Raw genomic sequence first — 15,404 nt, forward strand, 5'->3', positions numbered from 1 at the left:
TTGGCTCAACCCCCAGGATTCCCTTTTCCCCGGACACGGCTAAGCCGCGCACGGTTACACGCGGGAGGGTCCAACCCTCGTGTGCTCGGGTACGTGGTGTCGCAACACACCAAACGCCTGCTTGCGCAGACGCCCCTGCGGGATCCTTAATTAAAATTAATGGTATCTTCGGCTGGCCGTTATTGAATGCTCTAAAGCGATTCGACACGCGATTCAGTATTCGGCTGGTTGAAACGGGGAGATCGCAACGTGTTCGGCTGGTTTCATCTGAGCGCTTTCCGCCGCTCCAACGAGAGATCTCGAAGTGACTCCCAGATCTCGCCTAGGTCTGATCATGTGACGCCCGCCGTTTCAATTTGTTGAGTGCCGAAAGTGAAGTCGTGATTCTTCTCGGGTCTGTGCTGTGCGGGGAGATCGGCGCTTCCATCGAAAAATCGCGGAAGTTACCCATGGATCCGTGTCCGTCGTTCTATAGGTGTGTTCGGCTGAAGTGTACTCCCACTGGTTCGAAGGAAGAGCGGCTCTAGATATGACTGCTCCGAAGCAGAGCCTTGGAGCTATGAGCCGAAGGTACCGTAAATGTGCATGCACAGTTAGAGAGCGGTGCGGTCAAGAATGCAAGAGGCAGTTTGTTTATTATGTTTTTGTTCTTTTGTTTTACTCACACAAAATGGGAAGATTGGACCAGTATCCCAAGATTATTGTTAAATATAAACAAACAAGAACACTAAACGATGACAAATATATAGGTACCCTTGTTTAATGAACTCCCGATAAGTAACTGCGCCAACTGTGCAGTCGACAGAGTTTTCGGAAGGAACCTCCTTAAAGTCAGACATTTAAAAAAAAGGCTTCCGTAATCTCACCCAACACTACAGACTCGAAAGACACACATTCCCGCCATCGCACGATAAATTGAACAGGAACGAGGCCGTAACCTTACGCTTGCTCCAGACACACACCTACCCTAGCCCCGCTATCTTACACCAATGCTATCCGCGTTTATCTCCAACAGACGCGTGAACTTGCGGACAAAGAGCAACGCTGCGACATATGCCCTGGGAATGTGCCGGCAACAACGGCAATCAAACCAGCTGCGTTCGCGACGCGTCCATAATTGCGGCCGTTGCCAGAGTACGGGAAGGCTCGAGCTTGCTTCTTCCCGACGCCGTCCCGTATGCGGGCGCCGCCGGGGACCTTCTCCGTAGGCGTCGCCGCCGCTGGGAGGCGGCTATCAAAAGTTCAGAGCTGGCAGACCAGCTCTGGGCCGTCCGGCAACCCGAAGATGCCGCCCGAGTCCAAGGACTTCGAGCCGCCACCTGAGGCCACCACAGCAAGAACTGCCGGACTATTCTTCAATAAAGTTTCTTCTTCTTCCGGAATTTCTTTTCATAGACGACAAGATTATCAATCTAATACGTACATGCTTATAGGTGAGGTCATTTCTTCAGTAGATTCCATCAAATATTTAGGGCTTAACATCACCCGTGACCTCACGTGGTCATCACATGTCACACACATCACAAACAAAGTTAACCGCACCCTTGGCTATCTACGACGTAATATCGCACATTCTCCGCCCTCCGTTAAGTTATTAGCCTATCAATCTCTTGTAAGACCTAAGTTGAAATATGCATGCGCGATCTCGGACCCTCATAAACACAACCTTAGCAAGACCTTCGAGCCGGTACAAAATCGTGCAGACGGATTCATCTTTTCTGACTACTCATATCATGCAAGTATCACTCAGTTAAAACCAAGGGCTAATCCTTATCAAACCAGCACACCGTCGTTCAAGCCATATCAGCCACCATGAAGCAGTCTACCCGCCTCATGCTCGGACAACTGCTCATCATCATTCCTTCTATTCTCAAACAGCCATTGTTTGGAATAATCTTCTAGTCAGCGTCATTATTCATGATGATCCTACATGTTTTAGGTCCGCCATTGAATTACTTTCCTGGTTGCACGATCTGCTCGTATTATCTGTAAAGTTCTTTTATGCGTGTTTCTGTCGACCTCTTGATATGTTTATCGATATATCTGCCTGTTTTTACTTTTACTTACCGTGTTCCATATCTATAAAAATGTTACTGCCACCTTCTGTACTCATTACGTTGAACACTTGTTCATTGTCTTATGTGATAAGTTTTCCTGTTTTTTTCGCATATTCTTATCGTTTAACGTGGGGACGTGCAAGGCGTTGTAGTCTTTACGGTTTTCTACGTTGCTGTTCCTCACCTAACTCATTTCAGTGTTTGCTGCAATGGTATTGTGTTTATGCCAACTTGTATGCTCGCACACCCCTCATATAAAATCTCTCCAGCAGGAGTATTTGAGGTATTGTAAATAAATAAATGAATAAATAAATAAATTGAATTTACGGCTACGCACCGATATTCAAAAATGAACATTACGCATTACACATTAGTAGCAGCAAAAACTTACTTTAAGTTTAGACTTTACGTCAGGATTGCCTGTATTGCGTCCACTGGTTCATGTTATGTGTGAAGGCGGCTCCTGGTCGGCACTTCTGTGAACGTCAGCGTTGCTCCTACAATTCGCTGAGATAAACTGGAACCTTTCTAACAGCAAACCGCTCAGCAATGCTTCGAGCTTTCCTTGTCAAAATTTGCATGCGATTTTTCTCTTTGAACGTTCCTCGAACCTAAGCCATGCGTGGAGGTAGACCTTACAATCTTACGTCTAAAGCAGCCTGTATGCGCGGAGCCGTTTATCGATCCTCGCCGGCGCTGCTTTACACGGTGGCCTATCCGATGTGTTGGGTCGATATAAAAGATCTCATCAGAATAATCGGGGAAGCAATGGGTTGAATATCTAATGAAGCGATGACCACACAAAGACAATCAATCACCTCTGAAGGCAAGGAGAGCATGAAAGACGTCCACTTCATTATATTTTCGCATTGAGTTGTCCTTGAAAGAAAACATTGTAATCTGCCCAAAAGCAGCAGGAAGCTAGACGGAATACAATGCGGATTTCTCGGAAATAGAACTTCGTAATTAAAGATAACATGCTTGCTGGCTGGTAACCAAGCCAGCGATCAACGCCCTTTCGGGGTGGTCCCTCTGCGACCTGAGCTAATCAGGAGGCTAGGAGATCGCAGAGAGAGGTGCAATAATGTATTCGAAGAATATGTGCATTAAATGCCACAAATTTCTACCATGTTCTGTGAATTTCCGCAGGGCTGATTTGTTCTAAAGCTTCAAGAAATTTCACTGAAGAGTTACATTGGTGTTTAGTCTGACATCTCAGAAAAAGATAAAATAAAACATGACAAAAAAGAGAACATATTGCAGCACAACGTGCCGTCAGTGGTAGTCGTACACAAAACCTGCTCATGGCTTATTGAAACAATTCAGATCTGATTAACTCTGCTACGCGTTGAGAATTAAGGAAACGTCCATATCTCGAACATTCTCTGATATGTGTCTCGTGTTGTTCAGAAAGATTTTTTTTTGTTTTCTTTAGCGTAGCCAGATTTCAGAAATTGATCTGTTTTGATTTTGATCTGGCGGTTTGAAGCACATTCGGAGTGTGCTTGCTTTGGCCGGAGTGGTTTGGCATCGTTGATTCTCGGTCGTTCCAACGGATCTTCTCAGGGCCGAGTGGCAGGGAAGACCGCCGGCGGAAAATGTGGCAACGCCTATCCCTCCAATCAATGAACGGCGTCACTCAACTAGCGCATCCAATCATCCGAGCTGCGTCAAACAGCTCAATTTCTGGATGCATTGTCAGGCGCCGGGGGTTCTGTTGTGCTGCACTGCGTGCCTATCATGGAGGCAATGGACGCTCCCCCTCCCCCCTCGTTCTTCTGAAGTGGTTGCGCTTGTGAAAATCAGCAAAGTTCCAGGAAACTGCCGAACCGTTGCCGTGTGTCGAGCTCAGGAGTCCGAGGGCACAGAGCATCACGACGAATCCCCTTACAGCCTTCAATATTCCGCAGAACTGCTGCCCACTTTGCCGTGGAGACCGGCGGTACGCAGCTTCATGTTCTTCTGCGACAAAAGAGCAAAGCGACCCAGCTGACGTCAGCACCGGTTAAGCCTCGCTCCTACTGACGGTGAGTTGCCAAAAAGATTTCAGGCAGAGCCTGCCAATTGGTGGGAGAGAAAGTCGCTACCAGCCGCCTTGTTAGTCTGGCGCGCTCTTCGACACAGCTACTGGTATGCTATAACCGGCTATATGTAAATATTGTACAAAAGTTTTCGTCTTCTCTTAGTCTGCTCCAATAACATGTCTTTTGTTCTTGACCCCTAGTCGCAATAGTGAATGGCAGCTATGGGCAGCTATGGGATTGACGAACTCGTATCTCAACAGCAGATGGCAAGCTGCGAGACAAGAGGCCCGGAGGAGCCTGCTGCACCGATCGATGGAAGCTACGATACCGACTGACGTCAGTGCCTTTGGCAGGGTGAGTGCGTCAGGGAGAGAAGTGGTTCTTGAGGGAAAAAGGAAAGGTCGCCGCTATCTTCTGCAACCCTAGCGGGAACACGGGTCAGCGCCAACAGGGGTGGGAGGAGATAGTGGTAGCAAGGGAGATAGGAGAGTAGGGGGTTAAGGTGACGCCATGGCAGCGGCTGAAGAGACCGGCAGGAAGGGCCTGGTGGGTCCGGCAGGAATGGTAATATGGTGAAAGGCCAGGGAGCGGTGATCCAGCAGGAGCCAGATGGTTGGGGCAGGTCAGATAGCCTAGAGTGGGTTGGATAGCCGTGAGGCTATCCGTCTTTGCAGAAAATCCTAGAGTGTCGCCGAGAGCTCCGACGAGTTGAAGTACTCGACGACACTTAGGAGGGCTGGCAGCTCGTTGCGGCCAGGGAAGAAAATGTCTTCCTGCCCTACAGAGGGAAACCCCAGGCGTCTGAACTCCTGCAGGAGGAGGCCATGCTGCTGCAGGTAAGCAGGGCAGGCCAGCAGGATATGTTACAGGGTCTCGTGCTACACAGACAAGGCGGAGGCTGGAGAGGCGAGGAGGCCGTGCCGGTGGTGGCGAGGCTCCGTCCAGCAGCAGCCAATCTTCAGTCGCAGCAAGGGAGAGGTCTCTCTGCGTGCGAGGCAACGCTGTGGGAGGGGTCGTGGAGGGCGGTTCAAGGACATCCGCTTGTCCGGATGGCAGGCAGCAGATGAGGTCACAGCCTGCGGCTTGTGAAGTCACTAGCTGTCACTGCCAGGCTGCGCGGGACCACGCAGTTGGGGGCGCGCTTTGCGAATACATCAGCCTCTTCGTTGCCCGGTATGCCCACGTGGGCTGGACGCCAGTGCAGGCACAGCGAGCAGCCCGCATCCTGGACCGCTATCAGCCTAGTCGAGAGCAGGGCGACCCCGAGGCTGGCCCTTTCTGGCATTTGCAGACTGAGAAGTGCCGCCTTGGAGTCGCAGCAGACGGTCACTGGGGTCGCTGGCATCTCCTCCACGAGTACGTCCACAGCCAGGCGGAGGCCTGCTACCTCGCCTCTTTTGACGTCGCATGGTTTGGGAGGCGAGACTGCCTGCTCTTCCGGAGGGTGGGCACCACAAAGGCTGCAGTCGACGAGCCCGTGTCCGGCATCACCGAGCCGTCAACGTAGACCTGCAGGTGTCCTCCGTGGTCATCATGCGGGAGGCAGGCACACGTTTGCTGAAGGGCACAAGTCGGCGAGTGCCGTTTGCAAACGCCGGGCAGCTCTGTGGTGATAGGTATGCATGCTCTCTGGGGAGGAGGCATCTGTGCGTTGTTTGATGGAGGCCTCCCAATCACCTCCTCGTAGAGCCCACAGAGTCTCCACATCTGTGAGTGGGGCCGCGAGTGCAGTCGGGACAGTAAGGCACTGCTGTTTCGGGCATGGTGGAGGCAGTCAACATGGCGTAGCCCCTGTTTCAGGAGCAGGAGTGAAAGGGACCATGATCCCTCCTCGGCCAAGCTCGCATCGACTTGAGAGCTAGGGGAGAGCCCAGGCCGAGCCTAATCGCGGCCCGATGCGGCAGCTCCAGCTTCTTGAAACGGGCAAGTGGTAGTACCACAAGTGGGAGGGCGCACCGCAGGCGTGAGGTGGCTGCTGCATCGTACAGCCGCAGAGCTCACCTGGTGGTACAGCCCTTTCCTCGGGCAAGAAGCTGGGAGACTGCCTTACGGTCCGGAGACTCTGGACAGGTTCGCTTTTAAAGCGAAGCTTTCTTTGCCTCTTCCCTCGACTTTCAAGCTGCTGCTGCTGCTGCTGCTGCTGCACACCTTGTGGGAGGAGGGACCTTCACATCACACGCGAAATGCGAAGGTTGTGGGATCGATCCCCACCTGCGCCAATTTGTTTTTTCATCCACTTTCATATCCATTAATTTATCGTTCCTTTATTTCATTTATTAAGCAAAACTAAATTCCCCTACACCTGCACCTGGTTTTTTGTATGCGTCAAAGAAAGCTTAACGAGATTGTTTTTTTTTGCAAATATCAATAACATACACAATGATTATGACGCGTTCGTTCTTTTCCAGCCTGGTTAAGCCTGGTTACGCCCACTGCAAGGCAGAGGCCTCTGCCATATTTCTCGAACAAACCCGGTCATGTACTAATTGTGCCCATGTCGTCCCTGCACACTTCTTCATCTCATGCGCCCACCTAACTTTCTGCCGCCCCCTGCTACACTTCCCTTCCCTTGGAACCCAGTCCGTAACCCTTAATGACCATCGGTTATCTTCCCTCCTCATTACACGTTCTACCCATGCCCCCCATTTCTTTTTCTTGATTTGAACTAAGAAGTCATTAAGTGGCGTTTGTTCCCTCACCCAATCTGCTCTTTTCTTATCCCTTAACGTTACACCCATCATTCTTCTTTCCATAGCTCGTTGCGTCGTCCTCAATTTAAATAGAACCCTTTTCCTGAGCTTCCTGGTTTCTGTCCAGTAGGTGAGTATTAGTAAGACACAGCTATTATACAATTTTCTCTAGAGGCATAATGGCAACCTGCTGTTCATGATCTAAGAATGCCTGCCAAACGCACCCCAGCCCATTCTTATTCTTCTGATTAATTCCGTCTCATGATCCGGATCCACCGTCACTAACTGCCCTAAGTAGATGTATTCCCTTACCGCTTCCAGTGCCTCGCTACCTATTGTAAATTGCTGTTCTCTTACGAGGCTGTTAAACATTACTTTAGTTTTCTGCAGATAAATTTTTAGACCCACTCTTCTGCTTTGCCTCTCCAGGTCAGTGAGCATGCGTTGCAATTGGTCCCCTGAGTTACTAAGCAAGGCAATATCAACAGCAAATCGCAAGTTACTAGGGAATTCTGCATTAAATTTTATCCCCTATTTTTTACAAACCAGGTCTCTGAATACCTCCTTCAACACGCTGTTTACAGGAAGTATTCTGTAAACAGCGTGTTTACAGGATAGCTCCTGGATACCCTCGCTTCGCTTGCCTGCAGAATCCACCATGATGGTTTTGGAGAGGGAGGAACCGTGCAGGAGGGAGGAAATTCGCTCCATTTCAAAACGAACATAGGGGACATTGCTCTTTCTCTCTTAATGGAGCAAGGATCACTCCTTTGTTTCATAGAGTGAATAGCAAATATATCGACTCTCCAGGCGCATCACCATCGCAGTCGCCGTCGCCGTGACCTTCCGTCTAAAATTAAAGGGCGGTAAGACCGTATGCTAAGACAGATAAGAACTCGCGAGCCATATGCTGTATCCATGAGAGGGTAAGCGTACGATGGTGATCTGAGAGACGATGTTGGCTGGATGCGTTTCGTCTTTCGGCCCGATTATTTTGAATGTCGCCGCATCGAGTCCGCGCTAGAGAATGAGAGCGCGTGTTTGCTCCTCCTGCGTCCGTTTGATGCGTGGCTGTACACGCGAGCCGCGCGACGGAGCGCATACGTGGCCAAAGCGCCGTGTCGTGGAAGTAATCGCCGGCGGGTGTAAAAACAATTATCGAGCCAAAATGACCCGTGCTTTCAAATGCGATGTTTTTCCTTGCGCCTATAGTGTCGGAGGTCGCGTAATCCTAAGCTTCAAGGAGGCGATGAAGCAGGAAGCAGCATGAAGCGTTCGATTCCGGCGCTCTCACCACGTCATCTTTAATTTTGACGGCGAGCTAGCGCACGCGGTCATCGAGTTGCATCTGATGACGTTTGCCTGTGCGCAAGTGGCACCATGTTTGGTAAATTCATTAGTAAACACAAGTTTGTTGCAACGTATTCGGCCAATAAAGCTTTTGTATACCCATCAATAATTAATCTTTCGGACGAAAGTGTAAATTATTTGCTTAGCTCTCGTGGTGCGAAAATGTTTCAGAACAGTTGTACATGCACCCGTAACCTATCCTTGGCATTGAAGCATTTGAAGCCGGTGATTTCTGAAGGGCCAGTGTCCAGGAAAGGAATTGGTCATTACAGTAGGATACAACTTAAAAAAAAACAGCAGTTGGCAACCAAGGCATGCTCACCTAACAGGATTGTGTTAATCCGCCAGCCAATCACAGAAGCAAAAAAATCGTCGTCATGCGACTTTTTCAAAATGACGTTTTATTTGATACCTGCGGAGCGTCTGCTGCTCTTGATTGTTTTCATGGATGGGAGCGGTGAGGTGTGCAGCAAGATATAGACGAAGTGTATGGAGTCTGAGAATTTCGCTCGTTCTTTTATGGATTTTTACGTGCCAAATCCAATTTCTCATTATGGGGCACGCCGTAGAGGGGGACTCCGGACATTTGGACCACGTGGGGTCTAACGTGCACCTAAATTTAAGTACACGGATGTTTTTGCATTTCGACGCCATCAAAATGCGGCCGCCGAGGCCGGGATACGATCCCGCGACCTCCATGTTTAGCAGCCGAACACCATGCTCACAAAGCAAACACGGCGGGTAAATTCGCTCTTCCAAAGTCCATGGTACAGTTCGTTTTACTGCTGAGCCCATTTTACTCTTGAAACTTCATGATCAACTGAAGTGAAACTTGACAATAAATTGCAGCGGAGTAAGCGGTTTATTTCAGTTCAATACATAATTAGGATTTAACCGTCCCACTGTAATAGACAAGTGAAAACCTATAAAATTACACGATTATAATTTTATTTTGGTGGTTACCGCATTTTGACGCAGCAGGGAAGGTTTGAAGTACGAACTATTTGCAGTCTCGCGGAGGAACAGTGCCTGGCAGTTATGAAGGCGTGGGCAGACTTCACTGCACTGCACTTCACTGCAGACTTGAGTGGTATGCATCTATAGTAAGAATAACGTCGACAGAGCTCGCAATAATAAAAGCATGACATGGGTGGGCATGACAGCGCCAGCGCCAACTTGACCGTCACCGTGCATCTGCTCTTCATTGCGCAGGGCACGGTGATGGTCATGTTGCCGTGCCGGGCGCCTGCGGGGATGCCGTGCAGGGCCTGGCATCACCGCACAAATTTTTCCTAAGCATGGATACGCCGTGCAGCTCTCTGGTAGTATTGCGCAGCACTTTTCACAAGAACGGGATCACAAGTTCACCGGAACGCTGTTTCTATTCGTCACAGCGCCACCAGCGTTCTCTACTATAGACAATGCAGCTTGACGTCACCGGAAACCAGCTATAAAAAAATTAAATTATGGGGTTTTACGTGCCAAAACCACTTTTTGATTATGAGGCATGCCGAAGTGGGGGACTCCGAAAATTTCGAGCACCTGGGGATCTTCATCGTGCACCTAAATATAATTACACGGATGTTTTCGCATTTCGCCCCCATCGAAACGCGGCCGCCCTGGCCGGGATTTGATCCCGCGACCTCGTGCTCAGCAGCCCAACACCATAGGCATTGAGCAACCACAGTGGGTCCAGCTATGAGTACGACAGGTCACAAGAGTTCATTTTTGTGGGCATGACGGAACCAGCGGCAGCATGATCCTAACCGTGCCACTGCTCTTCATTGCGCTACTTAGTCCAGATACAAGTTCATGGCATGTCGTACCGATAGCTGCTTTCTTGTGCTTCTGCTATGCCCTCAAAAGTGTCGTGATCTTGTTTAAAAATGTCCTCATGTGTGCAAGTTGCTTTGATGTTGATATATAGAGCACAATCCAGGGCCGATATAAAAGGAAATATTAGAGCCGATTCTGGAAAATCTATCCGCCATCCTGCTGGAAATTGCCGCTTTAAAAATCCAGGCTGCAAATAACAAGAAACCAAAGCGTGAGCTTCAGGATATTATTTTAGAAAGGTTCTTCCCATCTCAGCAATACGGCACATGTCAGGTTCACTTGTCCGTTCGGTCTATTGAACAGGCTATTTATGGGCAGTTTTAAAGAAGAAAGTTGGTAGACCTAAAAGATAGAGATAGGCGATCGAACTTAATCATTCAAGGCATTCCAGAAATTGCAGATGAAACTGAATCAGTCCAAAAATTAAATATTACAGATCCACAGAGTTGGTAAAGGTGACCAATGATAGTCTACCCGCAAGACCACAACGAGAAAAAGGCAATCTTCAACAATGTGAAACATTGGCTCCTTCAACAGACAAAGGCTCCTTCACTTATATTAAAAACTATCACTCACAATCTACGCTACAAACACGCAGGCTTCTCTGGCAAAGCGCGCAGAATGAAAAAAAATAAGAAAAGAAAAGTACGTTGGTTTATGATACAATGAAAGTAGCTAAGGACCTTTTCTTATTCCGATGAGAACGTGGGAGAACGTGTTAAGATTGCTACACAGTGGTCTCGACAGCCGCGGTAGTGAAGGAGAAATCATCCAGTGAAAACCGCCGACGCGTATCCAGCATTGACTTCCGCAGCGTTCTTAATAAGACGAAAGTTTCTGAAATTTCCTTGATGCAACATGATCCCCACATCGCTGTTGTAACTGAGACTTGGCTAAACGAAAAAAATAAGTGATGATGTCGTTTTTCCTCCCTCTTACAAAGTATTTCAAAATGAGAGATCTACTAGTGGAAGTGGTGTAGCCGTCTTCGCAAGTAAACGAAAAAAATGACGCCATTTTGCTGCGCGGTATTACGGAGCTTGAATTCCGATGCATGAAGCTTTCCTGCTGCGGTAATACTTTCAGTTTGTGTTCTTGTACAGGCCTCCCGACGCGTTACCTGACTTCTTGAATGAATTTGTAGCCCACGTGACTGCTTATCAACGGTGTGACTTAGTAATTGTTGGCGCCTTTAACTTGTCAAGTGCCCGGTAAGATCGCCTGGAGGCTTGGCCGAACTACAGCAGTAGTGTTAGTATTATTTTGGATATTATGCTTGCCTATAACCTAATTCAAGTTGTACTAGAATCAACACGCTTTCAAAGAACCTGCTGCGCTATTCTGGACGTAGTATTTCTTCCCGAAAATTTTCCTGCCATAATATATCTATAGAACAAGGGTTATCCGACCACAATCTTGTTAATGTATCCTTTCCAGTACTACCGCTATCAGCCACCCCAACATCCCCCATTACGTTCCTCAAATGATTACTCGCGCACCGACGATGAGTGTATAATAAATCACTTAGAGAGCTGCCTAATTGATTTCAACGAAATTGACGTCTGCCTTCTTGAGAACAGGTTCAAAGAAGTATGACAGCACTGCATTAGTAATTTCGTGTCGGATAAGCGGAAAAGTATTCACGAACAAACGCCGTGGTTGTACCACAGCATTATACAACACAAACGCAAAATCAAGCGATTAATGAAGAATCATTTGCATTCGACTTGTACCCGCTAAGTGCAGGAGTTGCTCGCACGTGTGCTGCTCGACTCAAAGAACTACTACTTGCAATATAAAATGCCTAGCTGCATAAAAATGATCCGGCTAAATTCTGGAACCACATTAAAGGCACAAACAAACATGTTTCGCAGGTCGTGGTCCGCAGCACTATGATAACAAATACGAGAGAAATTCCTCTAGATTTTAATAATTATTTTCATAGCATGTTTTAAAGCCCCAGTGCATGTGCGTCCATTGAAGATTCATGCATCTTGCCACCAGTTTATTTTATATATTATGCTGGGCTGCTTTTCCTTCTACTCAACTTAGTAAAAAGTCTTGCGTCCCCGACAATATCCCAAACGTGTTCCTGCGGTGTTACGCTGAGCCAATTGCTAAATTCCTTATAATAATTTCTCATGTGTCTCTGTCGACTGGCAAACTTCCCGGTGACTGGACGACAGTGCGAGTAGTTCCTGTTTTCAAAAGAAAGGGACCGACAAATTCTTAGTAATAACCGCTCAATTTCAATGTTATCATCATGTTGTAAACTATTGGAGCACACAGCATCCAAGAAAGATAATGAATTCGTGGGGGAGCATTCCTCCCCGAAAAAATTCTAGCACGTGTTCAGAAAAGGTAATGACAATTGTTCAAGCACCAGCATCCTGTCTTGATAACAGTGGCCAGATATATATGATCTCTTTAGGTTTTAGCAAAGCACTCGACCTCGTACCTCACGACTTTAATATTTAAAGTAAGCAATTTTTGCTTCTCAGAAATATTAATATCGAGAATCACTGAAGACGTATCAGAAAACAGTTTGTGGAAATGGATAGGCAACAACCGAACTGTCTTCCAGTGACGTCTGGAGTATCTCGAGGGAATGTCCCTAGTCCCCCAGTTCTTGTTATATATTAACGATATTGTAACAACCGTATACTGGTGTACTAGCATACGTTTGTTTGCTTACCACTGTGTTTGGCATCGAGATATCTGTACTAGCGCCGACCAAGTTGAGCTTAACACTTGCCTGAACAACATGCTCGGCTCGCGCAAAATATCAGGAATAGTTATTAACGCGGAAGAAACTGTCCTTCGTGTCACCGTAAAAAACTACCACGTATTAAAACATAAACTCTTGGTTCTTCTCTCTCACAAGAATTTTCAAGTCGCAAGTACCTGCGAGCTACTGCCACTAGTACGCTATTTTAGAGCATGCCAATTGATAAAACATATGCACATCGGCCTTTCGAAAACTGTGCTTACTAAGACAGAACCTACACAACGCCCCTCCATAAACGAAGGAAGGAAGGAAGGAAAACAAGAGTTGAAAGGCAGAGAGGTTAACCAGATGAAGTGTCCGGTTGGCTACTCTGCAATGAGGGATGGGATAAGGGGCAAAAACTGATCAGTTATATTATTGTGAACAGACCCACACTTGAATATGCATTTGTTGTTTGGGAGCCCTATAGTGATGAAAGTATTAACAAAATTAAACAAATACACAGAAAAGCTTTCAGATTCACTTACTCAAAGTACTCTCGGTATGATTCCCCTTCCCCACTAATGAAAAATAGCGCTATAGAACCCCTCTGCTTACGCAGAAAATGTCACCGAATTCAATTCAGATCTCTCCTACTGTCTAAAAAGCTTGCTGTAGACCCTAACGAGTACCTGTCACCACTAGCAACTAGACTAACACATGTCAAGTCGCATTCCCTAACACCTTACTTCGCAAGAACCGATAGGTTTAAGAAGTCAATTTTTTCGTAGAACAATAATCGAGTGGTACAGAATATAAAATGTACCCAATATACACATTGAGTAACCTGGCTTGAAATATGTGTTCTTTGTATTGCCTGTCCTGCTGCATAGCTGTACCTTTTTTTCTTGCCTACACAGCTTGGGCCTGTTCAGGATTGTTGTGGATCGAGATGGCGTTTGGACCAGCAATCCACCAAGCCCACAGACGAGTACATGCTGCAGTAGGAATGAAGGAGAAAGGTGCATTTTACATTATTCACACTGGATCCCGGTATCTTAGCGCACTCCATGTAGGAGCATATCAAACGTCCGAGTTCACATCAGGACACGTCAGCCCCACTAACTGCATAAAAAGTGTCCGCTTTTAATAAAGGAGTCTTCCCTAGGCGACTAGACTAGGAAATCTGATGATTGCATAGCGGCCAATCAGAATCGTCGAATTGGTTGCAATATCCCGCCCATGATATCGCACCGCTCCGCAGAACACTGCCTCCGATGTTGCTAAATGTGCGGCCGCATATTTAGCAATCTGGGAATCCAAGGTCAAGGCAGCACGGTAACATTCGACGTTGGCCCTTTTCATCTTTAGTTCAGGTCCTCAGGTTCCGGAAGAGGGGTCTTTTGTTGACCTGTCAACACTCGGCGTCAAAGCTGTATTGACTTCTGGATAGAAGCTGGTGAATGCGGTAGGAGGTTGCCTCGTGGTAAATGTCTAATTAATGCACTTGGGCGTGTTGAGGTGTTGCAGACTCCTCCGCCACCAAGAGCTTCGACCTGAGGGTGACCAGCTGCCAGGCTGCCCGAAGTGTCGAGGTTCAGTCTCGACCTCAGGGACTCTTCTAGAGGTGATGGCTGATGACACGCTGCAGCTGGAGGTCCCAGCCGTCGCGTCGTTATGGCCCCTTCCCTGGGGACACCAAGCACACACACAATCTGGTCAGCGTGCCCGATCGACAGGTTTCCGGGCCGCTATGATACCTGCATCGCTTTACAAAGTTCTACCCCTTCTCTCTCTCTCTCTCTCTCTCTCTATATATATATATATATATATATATATATATAGTGTCGTGGTAAGCTCTCGGCAAGACAGAAATAGGTTGTCTATATCTCAACAGAAGAGTGTAGGCTTGGGCTGGTTGGTAATACATAGTTACACTAAAAGCATAGCGCGGGAAGGACAATTGGTGAAGACTAGACAGGACAAGCGCTATAGCGCTTGTCCTGTTTAGTATTTGTCGATTGTCCTTCCCGCGCTATGCTTCTAGTGTGTCTATCTCAATACCATCGATAGCGATACGCATAAAAGACGTTCCTAAAAGAATACTCTGAGTTCGTTGCCTAAATTCCCAGCTGACACCATCTTTCATTCTTATCCTGGCTCCCTGTCCTATACTCGACCTCGAAGTTTTATTCCTGCAAGATGAGACTCCATCTCAGCAGTCTCCCCTTTCTTCCAGACATTCGCTTCAGCCATGCAAGAGGGCAATGGTCACGCTGGACCGTCAATTTCATTTCTTCAATATAGCATCCTAGCTTTTGAATTGCCCATACTATGCAGAAACACTCTTTTTCCGAGGTGCTAAACCTCTTCTCGCGGTGTCAGTTTTCGACGGAGGTACAGCACAGGATGTTCTTCACCGCGTTCCTTAAGTTGGACAAGGACTGCACATAGACTACGGTAGCTTGCGTCACCCTGGAAAATGAATTCTCTGCGAAAGCCTGGTGAGACGAGCACAGGCCAAGAACACAAAACTTTCTTCAGATTCTGGAAAGACTCTTGCCTATCGGCGCACCAAGTGACCCTTTTTGCTTCCGGCTTCCGGAGGCTGTCAATTAGCGCGCTGGCAAGCTATGAATAATCTGAAATATAGTGTGGTTAAAATCCAGCCGTTCCATAAATGACGCCATATCCTTTTTTGTTACTGGGAGCTCAGAAAGTTAACTGTTGCCGCCACTTT

This window comes from Dermacentor variabilis, chromosome 3 (genome assembly GCF_050947875.1).
Source record: "Dermacentor variabilis isolate Ectoservices chromosome 3, ASM5094787v1, whole genome shotgun sequence".
Lineage (NCBI taxonomy): Eukaryota > Metazoa > Arthropoda > Arachnida > Ixodida > Ixodidae > Dermacentor > Dermacentor variabilis.